This window comes from Saccopteryx bilineata, chromosome 3 (assembly GCF_036850765.1).
Source record: "Saccopteryx bilineata isolate mSacBil1 chromosome 3, mSacBil1_pri_phased_curated, whole genome shotgun sequence".
Lineage (NCBI taxonomy): Eukaryota > Metazoa > Chordata > Mammalia > Chiroptera > Emballonuridae > Saccopteryx > Saccopteryx bilineata.
The window spans coordinates 128,936,661-128,960,420 of NC_089492.1; the positions used below are offsets into that span (position 1 = coordinate 128,936,661).

The window sequence follows — 23,760 nt, forward strand, 5'->3', positions numbered from 1 at the left end:
GTTCCAAGAGGTAGAGTAAAAATTTTTATAAACTTTACATTTTCATAAGTTAAGGGTACACATTGTAGGTTCTAGGGTAACCACTAAAAAAAAATGTGTATAACTTTCAAAAAAGGGAAGGGATTGAGGGATGAAATGGAATGGTTTTTTTTAATTGGTCCAAAAGGAGAAAAAAAAGGATGAGAAACAGAAGATGCAAAAGTAGAAAACTCAAAAAAAGATAACAGATAAAAATTAAAATATAACATTAAAACATCAAATATAGGCCCTGGCCAGTTGGCTCAGTGGTAGAGCATCAGCCCAGCACATGGAAGTCCTGGGCTTGATTCCCAGTCAGGGCACACAGGAGAAGCGCCCATCTGCGTCTCCACCCTTCCCCCTCTCCTTCCTCTCTCTTCCCCTCCCACAGCCAAGGATCCATTGGAGCAAAACCTGGCCAGGGCACTGAGGACAGCTCCCTGGCCTCCGCCTCAGGTGCTAGAATGGCCCTGGCCACAATGAGCAATGCCCCAGATAGGCAGAGCATCGCCCCCTGGTGGGCATGGGGAGTCTATCTGACTGCCTCCCTGCTTCTAACTTCCAAAAAATACAATAATAATAATAATAATAATAATATATCAAATATATAATTTGTAGCAACATAATGTTAAGTGTAAAATGCAAGCCTGAAATATGTTACCCTTTTTAAAAATATCAAAAACAAGGAAAATCAATATATAATATATGCTTAACTCACATTTAAAGAAACAAGTAAATGATGTGTGCAAAAGGTAGCATATTGGTTATCTTTGGAGTAGGAGAAAGTCGAGCAACTCAGGCAGCTTCAAAGTTGATATGTCTTAAGTTGGGCAGTATTACAAAGATGTTTATCTTATTTTTATGTTTTATAATCTACATGTATTACATATTTAAATCATTTTTAGCAAAATAAAATTATTTTATAGCAAAATAAAAATATATATACTGAAATATGTCCAATAATCCATTTATAAATATGATGCTAATGTTTTTAATAAATATGTCTATTTTTGTTCCTTTAAAATTTATTAAAATGTTCACAATCTCTTTCTGGATGATATATCATTAATGATATATATTTCTTCATTGTACCTCTCTTAGCATTTTCTAAGTTCTCTAGAATGAATATGTATTACTTTTCAAATCAGAAGAATAAAGTCAGTTTCCATAAAATTAAAAATAGAAACAATAGCTCTAAGCAAATGTTTGGAAAAATTTCTGCCTTATTCTTCATTAGACTTACAAATTTTTATTAAAATTTGATTTTAATTTAAAAAATATGGTTGCAATTTTAAAAACAACAACAACAACAACACTTTTATGTTTTACATAAGTAAAGTTCCAATAATGTAGCCTTTGGGGCACTTTCGAAAAATAGCAGAATAAGACAAGTACCATATGATTTCACTTACATGTGGAATCTAACAAATAAAATAAACAAAATAGAAACAGACTCATAGACGCAGAGCACAGACTGACAGCTGTCAGAGGGGAGGGGGTTGGGGCCTGGGTGAAAAAGGTGAAGGGATTAAACAAAGAAAAAAGCCGCATAGACACAGACAAGAGTGTGGTGATTACCAGAGGGAAACGGGTGGAAGGAAGTAAAAGAGGGTAAAGGGAGATAAACAGGACTGCAAGAAGACTTGACTTGTGCTGGTAAACAGTGCAATGTACAGATGATGTCTTGTAGAATTCTACACCTGAAACCTGTATAATTTTATTAGCCAATGTTACCCCAATAAATCCAATTTTTAAAAAAATAGTAGAATACTGAAATGGTCAGTGTTATCAGACCAAGAGGCCCATCAAAAACCAAAAGATGCGGGTAACAAACTATTCCAAATATCCACAACTGAAACTGGATGTAGAAAAATATGTTCTCAACTTTGACTTCTGTTTATGATAAAACCAAAAACGTCTGACCCAAAAAGCATACTGTGTGAATTGATAATTAACTGTCCACAGATGTTACAAATCATTGATTGTTTCCATGCAAGGGAACAAAGATCAATAAACAGATATTCTCAAAAGATAAAAGGTAAAATAGAGGTTGATATCCCATCTTCCTTTCCTGGAATATTTTAATCTCTCACAATTATAGAAGGAGATAAAAATCACAAAGAAAACATTTTGGTATCTACCATTATAAGATGAAGGAGAGCAGAGCTAAGAAAATGTAGGTAAATAAAAGGGGGGGGTCAAAATGCAAACAATACAAAGTCAACAGTGTGTGAAGACCAAGACAAAATATTTTTATACTACAATCTTGTTAAAAGATCTAAAAGACCAGTCAATTCCTCATACTCTCAAAGCATTTAGCATATATTCCAAGAACTGATGATTCTGCTGGCAATTCTCATAATTTCAATCTATTCTAGGAGGTAACCACCTCAGGAAAGGGTTGGGAAAATATAGGAAAGAAGTTTAGATGATTACTGAAGTCACAAGACAAGTCTAGGGTAAAACCAGAACCAATAACACCCCCAACATTCTTCTTCACATGCTAGAGCTAGAGCAGCTAATCTGATTAGGATTTACCCATAATCTCTATTATATACCAATTTACATGTGTTCTAGTTAGAACAGTAAACAAAACCAGTTAAAATTAGTATGTTTAGTATGGTAAAATTTTTACTTAGATAATGTCACTGTCAAAGAAGGCAGAGTAAGCACAGAATGGAAAGCTAAGCACATTTTTTTCTTCTTACTGACAAATTTGGGGACCATAAGGCTAATCCTCTCAAAATTTTTTTTTCATCTTTTTCAAAATAAGTCATAAATATGTGACAGGAAATAAACAGTCAATGCAAAAACTTTGAACACTAGTAAATTACAGCTGTGTAACAAATGTGTAGGTTTTTGTTTTTCAGAGTTTTACTTGCCAAGTGTCCAAAACTACAGGGGTGCAACAACAAAGTACATATTCTTTTGACTAAATTCAAAGAGTTGAAAAGCACAATTTGGCAAAATAGTGGGGATGTTGTTAGACGATAGGAATGAAAAGACCTGATGTCACTGATGACAGAGGGAGAAAACTGACCCCTTCTCCAAAAAGGGGAGGGGGGGCAAGGGCAAGAATTAACCTAGTAAAAATTAGAAAGAGTCACCAGTAATTATAAAGTAAATGACTCCTAAGAAACCTAAAAGAAATCCAGTGATATGAGCCAAACATCAGAAGGAAAAACAGAGATCAGGAGAATACAAAAAGAATAGATCTCTGCCCACCCAGGAAGGATGAGAGGGGAAAGACAGAATTTGGGGAAGGCTTCCAAGGAGACCAGGAATTAAATCTTATGGAATTAAATCTTATAAGTCTGTTCAACAAAAAGGGAAAATATATATCAAGCATAAGAGAAAATATGAGAAAAGGCATAGTGGCAAGAAAATAAAAACAAAAAAATTTTTTGGCTAAGGTGGGACACCAAAAGTGGAAAACAGAGGGGGAAAAAAAACCCACGAAGGAATTAGAAAAAGAATGCTCACACAAACAGGTTTCTGGTCTAAATGACTTCAAATTTATACCATCAAATTTATACTTGCTAGAAGAAAAGAGACACAGGAGGTGGCACAAGACAAACAGGAAGTAGACAGGAACTAGATAATGGACAGCTATGGATGCAGGAATAAGGAGCCTGGACATTACTCTCAGGTGTTAGAGAGCTACTGATATTTGAAAAGGCGGAGCTGCCCTTTAGTGCTGTCATCCTTGTGACTTATGTAGAGAATGGATTTGAAGGAAAAAACAATGGATGGCGGAAAGGCTGGTTAATCTACACCCAAGATGATGAGAATCTGAACTGAGCCATTAGTAGAGATGAATATGAGGTGAAAGATTCATAAACTATCTTCAAGATAAAATTATAAAGACTCGGTAAGAGTAGATGTTCTAGAGCCAGACTGCCAAAACCTGCCAAGCTCCTCCACTTCCTAGCTGTATGACATTAGGCAATTTAGCTTCTCAAAGTCTTCATATGTAAAGTAGGGATAATTGCAGTACCTACCTCAAAGGTGTGCTGTAAGAATTAAATGAGTTCACACATGGAAAGAGCTCACAACAGTGCCTGCCAAAGCATTAGCACTGCAAAATAGGTGAGCAGCTTGGCAGAAGGGGTAGTAGTAATAGGGTACAGGTTCTAATAACGAAATGGATGTGAAAACAGGGAGGAAGAGAGTTTATGTCTAGAACCCTAATTTAAAAGACCGGTCAGTCAAGCTACCAAATAAGAAAGAAAAGGGAAAGTTTGGTTAAGGCTTACAGGATGAATGAATATGCGTTTTATCTTAGACATTTTGAGTGTCAGGTGTCATAAGGTTCATCCAGGTGAAGCTGTCCTACAAATAGTCAGAAAACAGGAGTGGAATTCTGGTGAGAGTCTAGAGAAGACAAATACCATATTTTTCACTCCGTAAGATGCATTATTTCCCCCAAAAAGTGGAGGGGAAAATGCCTGTGCATCTTATGGAGCAAAAAATACAGCATTTTATTAAATATTTTAACAAACCATTTGGTTCAGAATATTTTTTTTCTTATTTTCCTCCTTAAAACCCTAGGTGTGTCTTAGGGTCAGGTGCATCTTATGGAGTGAAAAATACGGTATATTTGGGAGTCAATGATACATATAAGGTAGTTGAAGTCCTGAGAATTTTCATGTTTCCTTAAGCAGAAAACTTACAGTAGAAACAAGAAATGGACAAAACCTGGACATTATAAGTGGATCAAAGCAAGTTGTAGGCTTCCTTTGGGAAGAAGAACTACAGGTGCTATCTATGTTATTAAAAAGTTCTTGAAACAAGATCTAACCACTACAAAATCAGAGAAGATAACGGAAAGATAGGAAAGGCACTGAAAAGAGGGAAGAAAAAACATGGCAACCATAGAGAAGAAAAACTACATAACCCTAAGCAGTACTTTGCACATGAGCATTAAAAACAATACATCATGCTAAATTAAGCTTGTTGAGGGGAGGAGGAAGAGACAGATGAAGAAGGTGGTGGTGGAGAGGAGAAGGAAGAAAGGCCACTTCTGCCTGTAACTCTTGTTTCCATTCAAGAGCAAAAACACCTTTTCAGTCCTTACATATTTGCTACTAACACTTCCCACATAAGAGTCAAAATCATCCAAACACAGAGACAGAGCCAATCTGAAGCAGTAGCATAAAAATGCAGTTTTTAAATACTAATTATAATCAAGACATTGTGCAAAACAAACAAAATACCTAAAAATAAAATGAGGTAAAGGAGACTAATCATTTCTTTATATCATTTAAAACCACCAAGGCTCTTCCAAGAAGTCCCCATCCCTTTCCCTGAGTCCCTCTTACTGAATGCCCTGCCCATCAATTAAATGAGCCACAATGAAAGAAGTAAATTCCACTAGGGAGAGACTGCTCTATCTGTGAGGAAGCCACTCTATCTTACTGCTGCACTAATAAACTCTCTTTCACTTTAAACTAAAATAAATGAATCCATACAGACAGACATATAGACATACATACATACATAAATTCTCATTATAGAGTCTAGTAAACTATATAAACTATGGTTCAATAAAAAAAATCACATAAAGATTACCAAATTAATAATCAGAGAGTAATTGCTGTCTATACTCATTCAAACGAAATAGAGCTGCTATAGGCTGGAGTGACTGAAACTAGTAGAAGCAAAACTAGTACAGTAGGAAAAGAAAAAATGTTGAATCAGAATTGCTGGGTTTCTTTCCTTTTTTCAAGATTTTATTTATTCACTTTAGAGAGGAGAGAGACAGAGAGAGAAGCAGGGTAGGAGCAGGAAGCATCAACTCCCATATGTGCCTTTACTGGGCAAGCCCGGGGTTCTGAACCAGTGACCTCAGCATTCCAGGTCAATGCTTTATCCACTGCACTACCACAGGCCAGGCCATAATTGCTGAGTTTCTGATCCTGGCTCTGCTCTTGAATGTTTTATGATCATCTGATCCCAACTCTAGATCTATTAAATGTAGATAATAATATCAACAGATACACAACATAAATTTCTTGTGAGAATCAAGTGAGATCATGCACATGAAGCATTTTGGCAACTCTAACTAATGTACTAAAGTTAACTGATGAAAGATACAGTAGACCACACTTCCTATTCCTCCAACTAAGCAGAGCTAAAAATCCTGGTCATTATGTATACAACAAACATAAGAGGATTCCAAAGGGTAGGAAGGAGAAAGACTGCCTAGGGACCTTAAAAACTAGGATCAAGGCAGTGAGTTCCCTAGGCTTTTGTTGTTGATGGTTTGGGGGTTTATTTTTTGGTTTTGGTGTTGGGGGGGTTGGGGGGGGAGTGGCCTCATGTATCCTAGAGTAGGTATAAAAGAAACTAAACAGGCCTTGGCTGGTTGGCTCAGTAGTAGAGTATCGGGCCGGCATGTGGATGTCCCAGGTTCGATTCCTAGTCAGGACACACAGGAGAGGCGACCATCTGCTTTGCCACACACACCCCCCCTTATCTCTTTCCCTCTTGCAGCCATGGCTTGATTGGTTAGAGCAAAGTTGGGCCTGAGCGCTGAGGATGGCTCCAGGACCTCACCTCAGGCACTAAAATAGCTCAGTTGCTAAGCAACAGAGTAGTGGCCCAGAGAGGAAGGGCATCACCTGGTAGGGGGTTACCAGATAGATAGTGGTTGGGGCTCATGTGGAAGTCTGTCTCTGACTCCCCACCTCTCACTTAATAATAATAATAATAATAATAATAATAATAATAATAAAAAGAAACTAAACAGGAAAAGCCAATAAAAGCACATATGATCTAAGAAAAACCTCTTTTTTTTCTAACACAGGACTAAGAGGGGCAACCTAGCAAGACAGTAAACTTTTTGACAGTAACTATCCCACTCCAACCAAACACCACTGGGAAGAAAATGCAAACCCCACTTCAAGTCTAATCAAAAAGGCCCATTGGGAAGCCTAGACATCTACCATCATCAGGCAGTACCAAGTCCTCTCCCCATGGTCAGGAGGTCAAATAGGGATCCTAGACTTCAACCCCCATAAAGTAGTAGAGAGGCAACACTTTCTTCCCCAATATGGTGGTATCAGAAGAGGCCCAGTAGGAAGTCAGAACTTTCACTATCACCACTGCCACCAGCCTCCTCCCTGCTGCCGTATCAGTACAGGCCACTTGAAGAACACTAAGATGGTGTCCCACCCTGCCCGTGCCAAGGAGGTTAGTGGGAAAGCTTAGTGGGAACCTGAAATTCCACCTCCTCCCAGTAATAATGAGGCACTCCTCTAGGCTGTCTCAGGAGAGAGACCAAGTGGGGACCCTGGACTTCCACTACCACTGACAGTAAAAAGTAACCAGTTTCCCTACTAAAACAGTATTCAAAAAGTCTGCTAAAATTGAAAATGTAATAGCCAGTTTTATAATATATAAAATAGACATGATAAATCAAAAATCATATATAATATCAAGAGCCAGGAAAATTTCAACTTCAACTTAAAAAAAGAAAAGAGACACCAAAAGGAAGGTGACACAGATGTTGAAATTATCTGAAAAGGATTCTAAAGCATCTATTATAAAAGTGCTTTAAAAACACATTACACACACACACACACACACACACAGAGACAACAGTGTGGTGCTCGCCAGGGGGGAAGGGGATGTGGGGCTAGGTGGAGGTGGGCAGAGGGAGGGAAATGAAATGGAAAGAGTCTTTGCTTGGGGCAACAGGCACATGATGCCATGTGCAGATGATACTTTATTGAATTGTACACTTGAAACCTGTACCCCAATAAATTCAATAAATTTAAAAAAATACTTTAACAATTACAAACATGCTTGAAACAAATGGATTGTTGACTGTAAAGTACTATTCAAGAGCTAACTAATGAAAAGGATGCACTTCTTCATATTCTTCTCACTAAGGAAAGCTAAAATTATTTTTGAACTAAAAAATGTAATAACCAAAAAATTTTAAAAGCTTAATGAATGGGCTCAATAGCAGAGCACAGAAGAAAAAAATCAGTTAACTTGAGAACAATAGAAATTACTCAACCTTGATAACAGGGAGAAAATAGACTTAAAAAAAAAAAGAACAGAGGCTCAAAAACCTGTGGAAGTATAACAAAAGCTCTAATATTCTAATCACTGGAATCCCAGAAGAAAGGGAGATAGAAGGTGGGGCTGAAAAAGTATTCTAAGAAATAATAACTAATAATTTCCCAAGTTTGGCAGAACACACAAATTTACAGATTCAAGAAGCTAAATCAACTTCACACAGGATAAAGGCAAAAAAATTCATGCCAAGAAACATCATAATTAAACACGAAAACAGACAAAAATGTCTTTAAAGCAGCCAGAGTAAAAGTAAAATGATACCTTAGCTATATAGCAAAAACACAATTTAAACAATAGTTGGTATCTCATCAGAAACTAGAGAAGAACAAAGGAAATGATATAGCATCTTTAAAGTGCCCAGAGAAGTGCAATGCCCTGATTACTGATGCTAATCTTTCCATTTTTCAGAAGAATCCATCCCAAATTGTATATCCTGCAAAATTATCCTTTATGAGTAAAGGAGAAATCAAGACCTGTCTTAGATGTCTTCATCAAAATGTCTTAAGACATTCAAAATGAAGGAAAACTAAGAGAATTTGTCATCAACAGACTTTCACAACAGAAAGGCCAAAGGATGTTTTCTATTTAAATTTTTTTAATTTATTGATTTTAAAGAGAAAGATGAAGGGAGAGAAACATCATTTAATTGTTCTACTTATTTATGCATTTACTGGTTGATTCTTGTACATGCCCTTACTAAGATCAAACCTGCAACCTTGGCATATTGGAACAATGCTCTAGCCAACTGAGTTACCCAGCCAGGGCCTAAAGGACATTCTTTATTTTTTTATTATTAATATTTTTAAAGGACATTCTTTAAACAGAAAGGCAATAATAAATGAATCTTAGAAGGAAAGAAGGAAAAATAACAGAAAGAGAAAAAACATTAGTAAATACAATACACTTCCTTACTCCTTTTGAATTTTCTAAAACAGATTTGATGATCAAAGCAAAAGTATGATATTGTCTGGTAGAGATTTTAACATATTTACAGGAAATTTTTCAGACAATTACATTTTCAACAAGAGAGAATAAGAGACATAAGAGAGGTAAGATTTCTATACATTATCATAATTAGCAAAATACTGACATTAGATTTTTGTGATGATGGAATAGTTCTCTATCTTGATTGTAACAGTGGTTACAGGAATCTACATAAATGATAAAACAGCATATACACACATATACATGCACATATATTGTAGCAATGTCAATTACTTGGATTTGATATTATATAATACTATAATTATGCAAGATATGGCCACTGGAGGAAACCAGGTGAAGGGTACACAGGACTTCTTCAAACTATCTTTATAACTTTTGTAATCTTATTTCAAAATAAAAAGTTTTTAAATCAACTGAAGATACAAAGAAACCTATATGAAGAAGGTGGCATTAATCTGGGATGTGAATATAGTGCTGGTTTTACATACAAGCAAAGACTATAGGAGGTCAACTGAGGTACCGCTGTGTTCATGGGACAATCTTGGCAATGCCCTCACTACTGGTCGTCATGTTTCCCGTTATCAGAATCTTGGTGCTCTGCCTGATATTGGACAACAGTACAGTTAGTGTTACAATAACAATTTCCATTGGGGTTTTTTTTGGGGGGGGGGTTTCTTTTTTTTTTTTTTTTTTTGTATTTTTCTGAAGCTGGAAACGGGGAGAGACAGTCAGACAGACTCCCGCATGTGCCTGATCGGGATCCACCCGGCACGCCCACCAGGGGGCGATGCTCAGCCCCTCTAGGGCGTCGCTCTGTTGCGACCAGAGCCACTCTAGCGCCTGGGGCAAAGGCCAAGGAGCCATCCCCAGCATCCAGGCCATCTTTGCTCCAATGGAGCCTCACTGTGGGAGGGGAAGAGAGAGACAGAGAGGAAGGAGAGGGGGAGAAGTGGAGGAGCAGATGGGCACTTCTTCTGTGTGCCCTGGCCGGGAATCGAACCCGGGACTTCTGCACGCCAGGCCGACGCTCTACCACTGAGCCAACCGGCCAGGGCCTCCATTGTTTTTAAATGATACATTTATGGCATATTATGTAAGGACTAATATGTAATATCTTAAGATTTTATCTATAAAGACTATATTTATCCATTTTTATGAATTAGACCAATACACACTATTCTTTGAACACAGGGTTAATCAAATATGTTTTCAGACATATTTACAAAAATTTTGGATTAACGTCTGTCTTGTTTTCTATGCCACAGAAACAAATTTCAATTATGTTATTCTTGTTAGTTATATTATTCTTGTAATAAACTCTCATCAGATCTTCTACTTTTAAAATTACCAGTAATAAGTTAAGCACAGCCAAGCTAAATCTTGTGTCACCTACAGACACTTAACTGATATTCCCCTGAAACCGCTTGTTATCAATCAGCTACAGGCCAGAGCGCTCCATTTTCAATAAGACGTCTTCCCATAGAAAGGGACTACTATGGCAGGTCCTTTTGGTCTAGGATTCTGATATATCACTTAAGCACCTTTGAGAGCATACTAGTGGTTTAAGTAAATATTTTTAAAACATAAATTGAAAAGTAAATAGGTTCATGAATATGATAAGCCAGGATGAAGTGAAACAAGAATTAATTACAGGCCCTGGCCGGTTGGCTCAGCGGTAGAGCATCGGCCTAGCGTGCGGAGGACCCGGGTTCGATTCCCGGCCAGGGCACATAGGAGACGCGCCCATTTGCTTCTCCACCCCTCCGCTGCGCTTTCCTCTCTGTCTCTCTCTTCCCCTCCCGCAGCCAAGGCTCCATTGGAGCAAAGATGGCCCGGGCGCTGGGCATGGCTCTGTGGCCTCTGCCTCAGGCGCTAGAGTGGCTCTGGTCGCAATATGGCGACGCCCAGGATGGGCAGAGCATCGCCCCCTGGGGGGCAGAGCACCGCCCCTGGTGGGCGTGCCGGGTGGATCCCGGTCGGGCGCATGCGGGAGTCTGTCTGACTGTCTCTCCCTGTTTCCAGCTTCAGAAAAATGAAAAAAAAAAAAAAAAGAATTAATTACAAAGGACTGAATGAAATAATGAATGACTAGATTTTGACCAGAATGTTGGTCATGTTTTAATGTCATATTTCTGAATACATAAGAAACTCCTTTCAAGTTACACACCTATAGTACATAAATCCTATAGTACATAAACAAAACTAAATGCTAATGTAAAAGTTTAATCTATATACTGTTTTTAGTCCAATGAAGATATAAAAAGTAACTCTATATTTTCTTCCTTTAGATCAAAATCTGAGAATCTTATTTTACTATATTTTATCTTTAAAAGCATGATAATGCCTACCAGGCACCATTCTAAATACTTTACACATTTTACTTTATTTAATTTTTACATCAATCCTAAGAAAGAAGAAACAAACACCAAGAGATTGGTGGTCACTTCCCCAAGGTCACACATGTTGTAGTGACAGAGCTGAAATCTGAGAGTCTGTCTGCCGAGTGCACAGAGTATTAACCACATACTCTCCTACCTTCTAATGCATAGTAACAGCCTGGTGACCTGTCTTTCCCTATCTTTTTCCATACTCAAGAACATACAGTTTTTCTTTTAATAAAAAAAAGAAACAGAAAAGACTTTCAATACTATTTAACATTTGTTCATTTATGAAATTCCAAATGAGACTGAAACAGTCCTTTCATATTTGTGACTGCATAGTCAAATACATGTCCCATACCCTAAAAACAGCTCTGCCAGGTTCACTGTTTTTGGTTACCTCTCATGCAAAATTTACTGCCAGACTCTTCCAAGGGACTGACCCCCTCGCCTGTCCATGAGGAGGGCAAGGAAACATCAGCTTCTTGTTTCCTCTATTGTCCTCATTCCAGCAACTCATGAGAAACTCTTCCATGTAACACATCTGGAAAGAGAACTTTTTCCCCTCAAATTTTGCTAGCATATGCCGAAAAAGGCTCCAGGCTATACCAATTACCTCCAAATTCCTACACTCTTATTCAAGATCCCAAATGTCATGCATTCTCTTGGAATTACTGGTCTTTTACTGAATTGTATAAACATCAGAGGATATTCTTGTTCTCCTTCCATTGCTACAGGACCACCACAGCTGATCCAATACTAAAAAAGTTCAGGAATACCCTCACCTCCAATTCACATTTGGTCATCATTTACACTGAACAATAGTTTTCAATTGAATTTACTGTGGTTTTTATAAAATTATAACTTCTTCATGGTTTCAAAGAAACTAAACTTAGATGTTCTGGCTATCCTTCAAAGTTTCTACAAATCCATCCCTCCCTTCTGAATTCATCCTCATTTGGAATTTAATAGTAGCCCTTCCTTTCCAACATCAGGACTACTATATGAATCAAGTAATTTAAAGCTAGGTTTTTCCCCATCTCCCAGGACACCTCAACAAGTCTACAAAGAATAATAAAAATTTCAAAACACACTTTTTTTACTTAAAAGAAATGATAAAATATAAAACCATCCTTTAACCATTCTTTAGATGAATTCATATTCAACAATAATAGCTCTTTCAGCATTTATCTGACTGGATTTATCAAGAAGAGAATAAACACCAAATGATTGTCAAGCAGAGGATATACCACAGATTCCTAATAATATTTAGAGTTCACCTAAAGATAATAAATAACAGCCCTGGTTAGTGGCTCAGTGGCTAGAGCATCGGCCCAGTGTGTGGAAGTCCTAGGTTTGATTCCCAGTCAGGGCACACTGGAGAAACAACCACCTGCTTCTCTCCCCCTCCCACACCCTCTCCCTTCACTCTTCCCCTCCTGCAGCCAGTGACTTGACTGGTTTGAGCGTAGCCCAAAGTGCTGAGGACAGCTTGTGGGAGTAGGTCAGCCTCAGGCGCTAAAAAGAGCTCAGTACTTGAGCACCAACCCAAACAGGGTTGCCAGGTGGATCCGTCAAGGACATTCAAGAATCTGCCTCACTATCTCCCCTCTTCTCACCTAAAATAATAATAATAATAATAATAATAATAATAATATGATAATTAATAGCTGGCATCATAGTTTCCAAATCTAAATTGAGGAACAATTTATGGTTTAGCCTTTTCCACAGACATGTTTCCAGTTTTTAGACGTATCTGAGGACTAGTCACTTTTTAAATGGATTATTTTTAAAAAAGATGATCTGAGGTCCCTTTAAACTGTGAGATTCTGTGGATTCTTTTATTTAGCTATCCTTGACTCCTTCCTGTTCTGAACATCTTTACTACACCTTGCCTATAATGTTTGTTATCTATGTATTACCATTTTACTTTCTTATGGTTTATAGTTTTCTCACATTGACTGTTAAAACATTAAAGACAGTATCACGGCCTTTTAATAATTTTTTGACATCTAACTGACACAATACTTTACACATACTATTAAGCATTGCTAAGTATAAGAAGGAGGAGCTTTCTCCCTCCCTAGTACCTTATGATCTACTTACATGGAATAAAAAACTCTTCCTTCTTTTACATTACTTTTAAATATATTTATTAGCCATCTAAGGTAGACTAATCTTATCCAATGGGCTAAAGTTTGATCCCTGCTGATCAACAATCTTAATTAAGATTATTCTGATCTGTGCCTTATTGGATAGTTAGTATTCAGAAGCAAGTTTAACTGCTGTTTAATGAGTCTGACTGAGTGTTCTATTGCAGAGGGTTGAAGAGGTAAGGAAGAGAGCAGTATCAGAAGAATACCATGTTTTGTAGTTGAGTAAGGAGACTGCCCTCTGAGCTGTTATGAAGATAGAGGGGGGGGCAGAATTTATGCACAGGCTTTTAGTAGGCAAAACGGAAAAGCAGTTCTTGCTGTTTTTCTTTAACTGGTCTGAAATGCTGTTCAATATCCAAAATCGTTCCTTTCTTCATCTCTGCTTCTCAGATTACTGAAAGTCAAGGCAAACTACAAACCAAATTCCTCCTTTAATTGAGTCTAAGACCCTACAAATGTACATATTAAAAACACTCCATTTCAGCAGTGCTCCCTTTATTGGTGCCACATCAGAGACCCCTGCCCCATTGTATAATAACTTGCCAGTCATACAGCAGGACCTTTGTAATTTAACCAACTATGCTGTACACTCTCATGCAACCAGTGTTCCATCCACAGAAATCATTCCTGAGATAGAAAAGCTTTTTGGATGTAGTTAGCTTCAAATAGAAAATTGTATGTTATTTTAAAAATCGATAAAATTACTAACAAAAGCTCTTACATGAATGGTTAATAAAAAGTGCTGGTTGTTAATCAATTGTCTTGCATAATTTGGCCACCTTAGAAGCATATGCACTTGTGAAGCCTTGCAATCAACCTTTCTTTTTAGAGAAAAGATGATATAATTTATAAATTATATAAATAATTAATTTACTGGTGCTTTAGTACCTTGTATTCAGAAAATGGAAAGATTGAAAAATCCATTCAGAAGAAACAAAAAATGTAGGTTAAGATTCCTCTGTTTCTCATTTTCTATTGTATCATTATTATAGAGGGTGGAGCAAAAGTAGTTTTACAGTTGGGAGTACATGAAACAGAATGCATTCTTGTATTATTGCTTATTGATTATTGTATTATTTTCCACACAAACAACTGTTAACCTACTTTTGCCCCCAACATGTATATGAATTCTTGTAGATTCATTTGTTGTTCTTAGCTAGTTTTGTAAAAGCAGGATATGAAAGCCATCTGAAAGGCAGGATTAACTTTTAAAAGCAGTTTTAAGCAAACATGAATTTAGCAAATTTAAAGAATATTTTATATTATAAAAAGCTAATAATGTTTTTATACAAAATTATTTTTAAACTAATACTTGATGCATTGGGTATTATAAGTATTATATGATATAATACATATAAAACTCCATCTATAGTATGGGAGTGGTACCTCCCATCCCTTTGCTTTCTACTGGCATCCTAACCTTTTCCCAACCCCAAAGCTTCTCCTGCCCACCTGCTATGAGGCTACTCTCATGATGCCAAAAAATTACAATGCCAACCAATTTTCCATATTTAACCATTTAAAAATATAAAGCCATTATCAATGGCCCCAAATTTTCTGTTTTTTAGATTAAAAATATCCTTAAGGCCTTCAACTACTCATCATATACAATGGTGTTTTGTTGGATAGCTATTCTATTATTTCCTTTCCCCTGAAGGTGTTCTGCTTCTCCTATTTAAGTGTGTCTCCAAAAGCAATATATAACATTCCAGGTGTATTCCAAACAGAACGGGAAGGGGCTGCCATCTCCCTCATCCCATATTAAACTATTCATGTAGCCTCTGCTTTTTTGAATGATCACACTTCACTTCCTCCACACACATGCTGCTTAAAACTTTTCCCATCCTATACTTACATGACTTATTTTAGGTTTAAGAATAATGCAATGTATTCCAGATAAAACTTTAACTCAAAATGAAACTGAACTGATCACCCTTTAAAGAGCTTTCAGAATCTTAATTCTGACATTCATCCTATTCATTAGCTACTAATAAGTAATATAATGAGCAAACTCCTAACATCTTTATTCTGATAAAAGAGCCAATGCTCAACACAAAAGATCCTCTACAATGGGAGCAATAGCAACAACCCTCTCTTCTCAAAGATTTATTTATTATTGCTCTTTATATTCAACTAGTTATCCATTAATTCATCTTTTTACTCAATTTTTATTTCTTTACCCTGGATAAACAGTAATTAAGATATCAATGATATAAAACAATGTTTAAAATGATAAAAAGTTAGAGGAAGTGAATTCCTTTACAATTTCTAAATGCACCGCTTTGTTTTCTACCCACAACATGTCCACCCACTATCCCACCTTCATCAAACTCCTTTGTCTCTGCTAACACACCACTTAGTATGGGAGGCTCTCCTTGATCACCCTAATATGGGTTAAATACCACTCTCCTGAGATTGAAAAACTTGCTATACTTACTTCTTCTGCAATAATATTCACTGTCCTTTATTATAATTTCTTTTTGTCTTTAATACTCACCAGATTGCAAGCATTTGGAAGCAACATTAGCTATGGGTAGCATTACATCAGGCCAATCCTCAAAGAGACAACAAATGCAGAAAGAAATATTCAGGACCAGAACAAGAGATCTGATTACCCATGATCACTCCATGGGTACTAATTCTATTATACCTCACACCCATTTAGCTTAACGATTGAAGTATAACTCTCTTTAATCATCTACCATCCTCCAGACTGTCATCCCCACATGCTCTCTAGATCTCCTAAGTGAGAAATCACAAATGTATGACCCGCCAATATTTAAAAATTAGATAATTAACACAAAAATCCAGATTTTCAGTATCTGTTAGGGGGAAAAATTAAGGTCTGGTAATGTTGAGCCCTATGGAAATAATCAGCCAGCACCGAATATTAGCTAACCCCCTTAGACCTGCACAGTCTGCACTATACTCATTTATATACCCACTTAGTTCTTGGAGTTAGCTGAATATGCAACATCTGTCCCAATATGAATTAGTCCTAGGCATGTCCCTGACCTCTTTCCCCAACCTTTCCATTGTGACCTCTGGACTCTCATTCTGAGATTACCAAATTTCTATATAGTCTTCTGTATTATACAATGAATGTATATAAATTTTTCTAACAAATTAAACATTTTACATTTTTGAAAGCAACAGAGCCACCAGAAGTTAGAAAATATAGGGTTACTTCTCAAGCTAAAGAAGAGGGAAAAGAACTCCTACGATATCTAATTAAACAATTACAGTAGGAGAAATGGCAATCCTAAAGCATGTTAACTGTCTTTCTGCACTGGAAAAAATTTCTAATGCTCAGGTGCAAATCTCAGGAGGAAACAGCAATCCCTGCCATAATAGTACAGTAGTCAACACTGAAGGAGGAACACTGGCACCATATCAAATCACCAAACTAAACTAAATAATCCCAATGTGATGTCCTAACATGGCATACTACATAATAGCACATTCACCATGACTCTGCATTACCACCAAAAATCAGAACATACTATAAAAATTAACCTTTATTTATAAAGACAAATAAAAAGTAAACAGGCAATGTGGCATAATTAATACACTTCAAAAATTCTAAAGCATTTGTGAGTATTCGTAGATGTGCTTATTTGTATATCTGTGTATAATACACTGTATCTTAAATCAGTGTGTGAATCAAAGATAAAATACTCACAATCCTATATTATTACTATTATATAGGCCCTCTACTACTCCATTCCATCACTCTATCCAATCATAATATTTAACTCTGACGTCAAACCTGTAAAAGATAATGTGCAAACACATGGACAGGTGCAGGAGCCAAATTCATAACAGAATACAAGAATTATTCAATAAATGGTAATATCAACCTGAAAAGCAATTTAGATCTTTAGATCATACTATACACCCACCCAAAAAATTTTTTCCAAGTATACTAAACATAAAAACAACAAGAAATCACCAAAAAATAAAAATAGAGAAGAAAGATGGCAACAGAATAGGTGCACATTTCAACTGCCACTTCCCAGGACCAAACTGGATTACAACTTAATTTAAGAACAATCATCTTGAAAAACCAACTTTGGACTAAACTAAGAGGGATCTATAACCAAGGATCACTGAAGAAGCCACACCAAGACTGGTAGGAAGGGTGGAGACGCGTAAAGGGCTGCCTCGCTCCCTGGGGGAAGCACGGCTAAAGGTCCAGAGGGACTCTCACTGCGGGGAGGGTTGCCCTGAGAGGTGTGGGTGCTTAGCCTCAGGCCCAGAGCCCCAGCCTAGAGCCCCAGAGCCTAGAAGATGCGCCCAGACAGCATTTACCTGTGAAAAGAACCGGTTTAAGTCTGCAAGAAAAAGACACAGCTTTCAGACACAGACTCCATCTTAAAGGGCTCGCAGAGAAAACCTCTTTCACAGCCATTTACCCGGGGCTCTGGCAGGGGATAGCTGAGAAGATTGGAGTTGCAGGAGGACAGTGTAAAGTTGGAGGCCCAAGGAGAGACACTGTGGGGGACAACCACCAGAACCCCTGTGCTGAATCATTCTTCAGTACTGCAGTAGCCATATTTCTTGGGTGGAGCAATCCCCTTGGAGCAGCCTGGGGAAAAACAACTGCTCCACCTTAGGGAGTCTCTCATACCCCAGTCACAGCGACAGGTCATTCGGAGAGGCCAGGAAGCAGGGAGCACATCAGTGACTCAGTTTTCTGGTGTTGAGACCAGAGTTCCCCCACACACACTCTCCTGAGTCTATGACTGGTGCTTCCACCTCACAAGAGAATCAGCTGAAACTGTGAGCAGGCAGATAACACCTCTGGGTCTAAGGCCATGCCCACCAGACTCCTGGGGCCTCACCCTACTGAGGACTGTGAAAAAAGTCTGAGCAGACAGGAACCCGGAGCTAGGGGCAGAGCCACACCCACCACCCTTCCTAATCCCTGAATTGCCCCAGGCTAGACTCTACTAGAGGTTTTTTTCAGCTGGTAAGCCCAAAAAACAGCCAGCAGACAGAGGATGCAGGAGGTGGGACTCAGGGAAACTTGGCCATTTGAGCGGACTTTCTCCCAGGGTCAGAATGGGTAAAACCAGCTTTGGAGCACATCATGGTATTTCCATGTACACCTCAGCCCAACAGAGGCAGTCATAAACTCTGAATTGCTTGTAGCTACAAGAAGGTTGCTGAGGGCCAGTCATAGGCAGTGTCTCCCACTGGTCTGTGCTGGGTTCCTGCTTGGGAGGCCCAGGGCTGGCGCATCCAGGGGCCACCTGCAGAAAGCATCGATTCTGGACCTAACAATCCTTGCTAGAGTGGTATCCTGAGGAAAAGCTCCTCACACCAGGCCCAGCTGAGGTGAGTTCCACTCTCTGTGATCAGCATCAGTACAGTGGCTCATGTGCATTGGATAGGGTGGAGCTTCATAGTCAGCAGGCCGTGGCGTTGGATATTCTGTCCTGCTAGGCTAGACTCCACAGGGGGAAGGGAGAGAGTCTTAGAGCATGGACATTTAACATATGAGTCCCTGTGAGTCTATTGTTGGATCTGGTCAAGGGGCTTAGCCACCTTTGGGAGGGGCACAGTCAGCCCCAGAAGAGGACTCTCTCTGTCTTCCTCCCTGAGACCGGGGTCTCAACAGCTGAAAGAACTCCTGTAGAGGGGACTGTTGGCCACACTCAGTCTGAACCTGTTGCTCACCTTGTTGGGGAGAAATAAAATTTGAGTATCCAGCAGTGGCTGAGGGATCAAGATCTGGAGTAGGGGCCATATCCCCTGTACTATGCTCCTGACCAAGAGACTCCTGAAGTAGGGGGTCCCACAAATACTGCATTCACAACCTCAGCTACCCTAACCCACCAAGTGTGCAACCTGTAGAGGAATTGGTTGAGTGAGGTCGATCTGAGCCCACACTACAGTCTTACTACAGAAGACTCTGTGGGAAGACCAGGAAGCTGCAAGAGGAGGAGGAGCAGCTGAAAATTACAAACAAATCTTACAGAGCTTGGGGCTTTTACAGAGTTGCTGTCATCTCTAAACAAGAGGAAGCTGATCCTTATACAAAAGCTGGCCCCTCTGACAGTACCCACACACAGAAAATGCAGATACAAACAGTGAAAAGTGCAGTAGCTGCAGACTGGTAGCCCACAGTGGGTTACAAACAGTTGACACTAACCTAAGAAGAACTAGAGCCAACACTACTGGGAGTGAGTGGAAGATAGCACCTAACCCAGACTCAACTACCCACACAAGCAGCAAACCCAAAGGTGGAGTTTAGCAAGCACCAGACACTGCGGAGAATAAATAAGACCAACAGGACAGACATTGCACATTGTGTAATACATATAATCAAAGGTTGACCCTTAGAAGCAGCAAGCCTAAAAGGATAACCATGTCCATGAAAGGACCAACTGAATCTAATACTCACATATAACAAGAGGAAAAATAGTACCCTCAAGAAGCATTCCTAGAACAAGGAAAACAAGTGGCCTGGAGGACAGTGCCACTGACCCCATCTTCTTCATAAAGAATACACAAAAATTTCAAAGTCACACAGTGCTACCCAATACAAAGACAAAATAGGCAGACAGAGAAATGTGACCCAAGTGAATCAACAAGAGAAATCCCCAGGAAAATGAAACTGAATGAGATGGAAGTAACCAAAATACCAGATGCAGAGTTTAAAACAATGATTTTAGGATGCTCAAGGATCTTAGAGCAACAATGCATAGACATAATGAGCACCTAAATAAAAAGATAGCAAGCATCAAAAAGGACACTGAAATCATAAAAAAGAACCAGTCAGAAATGACAAATACAATATCAGAAATAAAGACTGCACTAGAAGGAATTAATAGCAGGATGGATAAAGCAGATGATTGAATCAATGATTTAGAGGACAAGAGAAATGAAAGCATGGAAGCAAAGCAGCAGAAAGAAAAGAGGTTCAAAAAGTCTGAGGAAACTCTAAAAGAGTTCTGAGACAACTTGAAGAGAAAAAATATCAGCATCATAAAGGTTCCTGAAGGAGAAGAGAATGAACAAGGAATAGAGAACCTATTTGAAGAAATCATAGATGAAAATTTCCCTAAATTAATGAAGGAAAAAGTCACACAAGTTCAAGAAGCACAGAGTGTTCCATTAAAGAGGAACCCAAGGACGCCTATACCATGACACATAATAATTAAAGTGTCAAAGTTAAGAGACAAAGAAAGAATACTAAAAGCTACCAGAGAATAGCAGTTAATTACCTACAAAGGAGCCCTCATAAAGATGACATCTGACTTCTCAACAGAAACACTTGAAGCCAGAAGGGAATGGCAAGAAATATTCAAAGTAATGCAGAACAAGAGCCTACAACCAAGATTACTTTATCAAGCAAGGCTATCATTTAAAATTGAAGGAGAAATAAAAAGCTTTCCAGACAAAAAAAAAAAAAAAAAAAGAAAACTCAAGGAATTCAGTACAATCAAACCAATGCTGCAAGAAATGTTAAGGGGCCTGCTGTAAACAGAACAAAGGGAGGGAAATATAGTAAAAGAGGAATATAGCTTTAAAGAATAAAATGGCAATAAACAACTACATATCAATAATAACCTTAAATATAAATGGATTAAATGATCTAACCAAAAGACATAGGGTAGCTGCGTGGATAAGAAAACAGGACCCATACATATGCTGTCTACAAGAGACACACCTCAAACAAAAGATACACATACCCTGAAGGTAAAAGGATGGAAAAAAATATTTCATACAAATGTAATGAAAAAAAAAACCTGGGGTAGCAATACTTATATGAAACAAAATGATTTTACAACAAAGGCTATATAATAAGGGATAAGGAAGGTCACTAAATAATAATAAAGGGAGCAATCCAACCAGAAGATATAACCATTATAAATATCTATGCACCTAATATAGGAGCACCTAAATATATAAAGCAGACTTTGATGGATTTAAAGGGCGAGATCCATATCAATACTATAATAGCAGGGGATTACAATACCCCACTAACATCACTAGATAGATCCTCAGGAAAGAAAATTAACAAAGAAACAGCAGACTTAAAGGACATACTAGATCAACTCGATTTAATAGATATCTTCAGAACCTTTCACCCTAAAGCAGCAGAAGATACATTCTTTTCAAGTGCTCATGGTACATTCTCTAGGATAGACCATATGTTAGGACACAAAAGCAGTCTCAACAAATTTAAGAAGACTGAAATCATATCAAGCACTTTCTCTGATCACAATGGCATGAAACTAGAAATCAACCACAACAGAAAAACTGAAAAATACTCAAACACATGGAAACTGAACAGCATGTTACTAAATAATGAATGAGTTAACAATGAGATCAAAGAAGAAATAAAAAATTCCTAGAAACAAATGATAATGAGCATACAACTCAAAATTTATAGGACACAGCAAAAGCAGTACTGAGGTGGAAGTTCATAGCATTACAGGCATACCTCAAGAAGCTAGAAACAGCTCAAATAAACAACCCAACCCTTCATCTAAAAGAACTAGAAAAAAAACAGCAAGTAAAGCCCAGAGGTAATAGAAGGAAGGAAATAAGAAAGATCAGAGCAGAAATAAATGACATAGAGGCTAAAGAAACAATGCAGAGAATCAATGAAATCTTGTTCTTTGAAAGGGTAAACAAGATCGATAAACCTTTAACGAGACTCACCAAGAAAAAAAGAGAGAGGACTCAAATAAATAAAATTAGAAATGAGAGTGGAGAAATAACAACTGACACAACAGAAATACAAAATACTGTAAGAAAATACTATGAACAACTGTATGCCAAAAAATTAAACAACCTAGGTAAATGGACAAATTCCTTGAAACATATAATCTTTCAAAAATCAATCTGGAATAATCAGAAAATCTAAACAGACCGATTACAACAAATGAGATTGAAACAGTTATAAAAAAACTCCCAACAAACAAAAGCCCTGGGCCAGATGGCTTCACTGGTGAATTCTACCAAATATTCAAAGAAGAACTAACTCCTATCCTTCTCAAGCTATTTCAAAAAAATTCAAGAGGGGCCCTGGCCGTTGGCTCAGCGGTGGAGCGTCGGCCTAGCGTGTGGAGGACCCGGGTTCAATCCTGGCCAGGGCACACAGGAGAAGCGCCCACTTGCTTCTCCACCCTTCCGCCACGCTTTCCTCTCTGTCCCTCTCTTCCCCTCCCGCAGCCAAGGCTCCATTGGAGCAAAGATGGCCCGGGCGCTGGGGATGGCTCTGTGGCCTCTGCCTCAGGCGCTGGAGTGGCTCTGGTCGCAACATGGCCACGCCCAGGATGGGCAGAGCATCGCCCCTTGGTGGGCAGAGCATCCCCATGGTGGGCGTGCCGGGTGGATCCCTGTCGGGCGCATGCGGTAGTCTGTCTGACTGTCTCTCCCTGTTTCCAGCAATTTTAATTTAAAAAAAAAATAAAATAAATAAAAAATTCAAGAGGAAGGAAGACTTCCAAGCTCCTTTTATGAGGCAAGCATAAATCTGATTCCAAATCCAGGCAAGGACAACACACAAAAAAGGAAAATTATAGGCCAATATCCCTGATAAATTTAGATACTAAAATCCTCAACAAAATATTAGCAAACCGGATCCAGCAATACATGAAAAAAAATCATACATCATGATCAAGTGGGATTTATTCTGGAGAGGCAAGGATGGCACACTATTCGTAAATCAATCAATGTGATTCATCACATAAACAAAAGGAAGGAGGAAAACCATATGGTAATTTCAATAGATGCAAAAAAAGCATTTGATAAAATCCAGCACCCATTTATGATCAAAACTCTCAGCAAAGTGGGAATACAGGGAACATACCTCAACATGATAAAGGCCATCTATGACAAACCCACAGCCAACATCATACTCAATGGGCAAAAATTTAAAGCAATCCCTTTAAGATCAGGAACAAGGCAGGGGTACCCCTTTCACCACTCTTTTTTTTTTTTTTTTTTTTTATAATTTTATTTTTTTAATGGGGTGACATCAATAAATCAGGATACATATATTCAAAGATAACAAGTCCAGGTTATCTTGTCGTTCAATTATGTTGCATACCCAGAACCCAAAGTCAGATTGTCCTCTGTCACCTTCTATCTTGTTGTCTTTGTGCCCCTCCCCACCCCCTATCCCTCTCCCATTCCCCCCTCCCCCCCGTAACCAC

At 38.3% G+C, this 23,760-nt stretch overlaps 1 protein-coding gene across 4 annotated transcripts in view; it reads right to left on the bottom strand.

Annotated features, from left to right (window-relative positions):
* The window catches only part of EXOC6B (exocyst complex component 6B), a 675,853-nt gene that overhangs the window by 463,721 nt on the left and 188,372 nt on the right, over positions 1-23,760 (bottom strand). The window lies entirely within an intron of this gene.